Source organism: Bubalus kerabau, chromosome 1 (assembly GCF_029407905.1).
Source record: "Bubalus kerabau isolate K-KA32 ecotype Philippines breed swamp buffalo chromosome 1, PCC_UOA_SB_1v2, whole genome shotgun sequence".
NCBI classification, from domain to species: Eukaryota; Metazoa; Chordata; class Mammalia; order Artiodactyla; family Bovidae; genus Bubalus; species Bubalus kerabau.
Window position 1 is genome coordinate 276,488,145 of NC_073624.1, and position 3,390 is coordinate 276,491,534.

Genomic DNA, 3,390 nt, shown 5'->3' on the forward strand with positions numbered 1-3,390 from the left:
GCTGAGTGGTATCGGAGATGACATTTCTGAAATAATTAAGAAAAATAACGACGTGCTTTCTTCAGCTAGGTCCATGCTTCCCTCGCAGCTTTGACATAACAAGCTATAACATTGCTTCCTTATTGTTGGAATAAGGATGATAAGCTCAAATGTGACAGACAGCAAGAAGATGCTATAAAGCAGACGCTATAAAGAAGGAGAGAATCAAATGGAAAGCTTTCTTGTTTGCCATCAGAATGCCTAGTTTCATTTTCTTCCCGAAGAAGGGACTGTACTTCCCTAGTGAGGGCTTAAATCCACTCCGAGTTTGGGTTTGCAACACTGTTTAATTACTTTGGATCCCCAGTGAGGTATATTACCACCCCTAACTCCATCAGTTCATGGTTTCCGCATTGGGATTGAGGTGTTGTACATGATTTGTATTTATTTTTTTTTTTTAACTTTCCATTGGAATAGCCACATGAGATGTTCTGATTTTTTCAACAGACTCCCCTGGCCTCTTTGTCTGAGTCAGAAATTTTCTATTAAAAAGAAAGAAAGAAATAAAATGCTCCTTCCAAGAAGATACCACACATCGTCTGTTTAATCCCAGGAGTCTTCTCTCCAATTTGAAAGTCAACATCAGACAGAGAAGTAATGCTTTTTTGTTTTGTTTCAATCCGAACTCTCACAGTTGTTCAAATTGAATCAAGAAGCAAGAATTTCAAACTAAGTGGTGAGCTGAAATAAAATGGGGAGACAGTCATTCTACAAGGTTGTCTGGGAGAAATGCTGAGTACACCCTGAGAGAAAAATAAAGCAGGGGGCAAGGTTTCCATAAGACGTTATGGCCACACAATAATCCACAAAGCAGTGTGAAGGAAGAGCATGCACATACCTCCTGCAGCATAATCCAAGTTGCTGTAATATGGCTTGGTGAAATATTTCAGCACTGGGGCTTTTGAAAGAACTCTTGTGAGTGAGATGCCTTCAGACATAAAAACAAAGTCGGGTTCCAAGAAGCTTTAGTGATTCTTGTCCCCAGCTGGTAACGCTGACCAACGTGCACGTGTGAGTGTGCGCATGCACACACACACACACACACACACGCAGGACAAGGGTGCTGTGTCTAAAGAGAAACACAGAATGCTTTTCTCCTTGGGATGCTGGATCAAATTCCCAGTCTCCTAACTAAGTTAGGACTTGGTCCCAGCTCTGGGCATTGCCTTGTGGCAGAGAGTAACCTCCTGCTCATTGCCATTCCCTGCAAAAATAAAACCTCCAAGAAGAAAAGAATGTCCTATTGTTGGAGGAGAGTTATTCCTCCAGCTTCTCAAAGAGGAGGTATTTTTGGCATCTGGGAAGAGATTGTGTCCAGAGGGGCTTCTTAGTTTTACAGCTGGGTCCACTCAAACCCGCCCAACAAACCAGCATCACAGAGAGGAGCCCAGCCAAACACAGGCACTTCAATCATGCTCGATTCACTTGGGTTCTGGTAAATGAAATAAAACCCCAAAGCTTGGCTTTTTTTAAAATTTTTCTTAGGGCAAAGTCCATTTAGAATTGATATAATCGCTTGCTATGGTTACATATGCCACATTTATTTTTAAATAGCTCCACGTCCCAAGGGCTCCTGATTTCCATCCACATAGCAGGTAGAAAGGCTGCAGGAAAATGATTCGCAACACGGTCTGCGTGTTACCAGGTTCCGGAAAGGCGCGTCTGGAGATGCACCCCTAAGTTGGTAAAGAACTGGGCTGCTTGGTAAGTATGCCCTGCAATTTTGGTCCTACTAAGGGAAGCCCAGCCAAAGACAAGGCTGGGGGATGAAATCCATCCCGGAATCTGCTGGCCATGCTGACTGTCAGCTGCCTAGAGGAAGAGGTCTTTCTTTCCCACTCAGCAAATATGTTATCCGCCTGTGCATGGCGGGCCGTGTCTCGCCAGTCACCCCACAGGCGGATGGGGCCCTGCTTAAGAAGCCCTGTGTCTGCTCTCCACCGCCTGGTGCGGTGACTCTGTTGGAAGCTGGCTCTTTGTGGTGGTGGGGGGCTTGGGTCCAGACTTTCCAGGATCCCCGTCAAAAGCATGCCTGGGATGTGGACTGGCCCTGGGATGAGACTGAAAAATCTCCCAACTCTGGTGGCCCTGCTTCCTGCTGAATAGTACTTTGTGCTTTTCCCAAGGAAGGTGACCGTGTTAGCCTAATGGTGTCCAAGTCCCGTGCTTCCTTCTCTCCCTTATTCGTCCCTTGCCATCAGGAAGTAGGTCTCACTCATCTTTGGATGCTATAAATAGAACCCAACGACAGGGAGGCCTGGCGTGCTGCAGTCCAGGGAGTCGCAAAGAGTTGGACATGACTGAGCGACTGAACTGAACTGAGTCTCTTGAGTTAATATTTTGTTTAATCCAGAAACTGCAAGCTGGGGCCCGTACACCAACCTGGCTACTTGTGTATCATTCAACACAAAGTTTGTGGTTGTTTAGTCACTAAGTCACATTGACTCTTTTGCAACCCTACAGACCATCGCCCGCCAGGTTCCTCTGTCCATGGGATTCTTCAGGCAAGAATACTGGAGTGAATTGCCATTTCCTCCTCCAGGGGATCTTCCTGACCCAAATCTCCTGCACTGGCAGATGGATTCTTCACCACTGAGCCACCAGGAAAGCCCTGATACAAAGTTTAGCAAGTCATCAACTAGGTTTTATGTTTTACCTACATGCTTACATTTACAGACTGAGAGATTTCACATTAAAATCTGCACTTCTGGTTTCTTTGGAAAAGCTGGGCGTCCTGGCCTCACCGGGTTTGCTTCATCTCATGACAGCGTTTGGCCAGAGTAGAGGAGCTGCTGCGCTTCTGGATCTGGCCTGTTCTCTAGGGTCAGGGTCGCCATGGTGCCTTCCTCCTTCCTGTGAATTATCTGCCTTGCTCTTCTAGGCGTATGGTTTAATTGAATAGGACTCCATTGGAATAATGGTCCAATCATCTCCCTTATATTCCGTTACCGGAGCCAGTGCCGTGGCATGGAGTTTGTCCATGTTCTTTTTTCCCTTCCTTATCATCCATGGGAGATGACTTTCACATGTACAGCACACTCTCAAGGGTGCTGTCAGGGTTATTCTAGCTGTAACAAGACTGTGAGATGGTTGCTATAGCCTGGAAAACTCTCTTCTCAGAAAAAGAAAGCAAATACTTTGCAGGCTTCAGAAAAACTATTACCGGTAACAAATTTCTTGTGACATCTCACAACTGATCGGGACACACCTGTGTGAAGTGAGAGGGCAGTTGAGAATAGCTTTGAAGCTGAAAAAGGAAAAGCATAAATAAGTTTAGAGAATTGTGTTTATAAAGTGTGATGGAAAAGAAGGCTTACAAGACCTCCAAGTAAATAATTTTAGGTCAGGGTA

At 45.4% G+C, this 3,390-nt stretch overlaps 1 long non-coding RNA gene across 1 annotated transcript; it reads left to right on the forward strand.

The window, feature by feature from the left end:
• Nucleotides 1-492: 492 nt before the first annotated feature.
• LOC129642308 (uncharacterized) lies at nucleotides 493-2,711 on the forward strand. Its single transcript, XR_008709611.1, has 3 exons — nucleotides 493-633; nucleotides 1,594-1,743; nucleotides 2,503-2,711. It is a non-coding gene; the product is annotated as an uncharacterized LOC129642308 (long non-coding RNA).
• The last annotated feature ends 679 nt before the right edge of the window (nucleotides 2,712-3,390 follow it).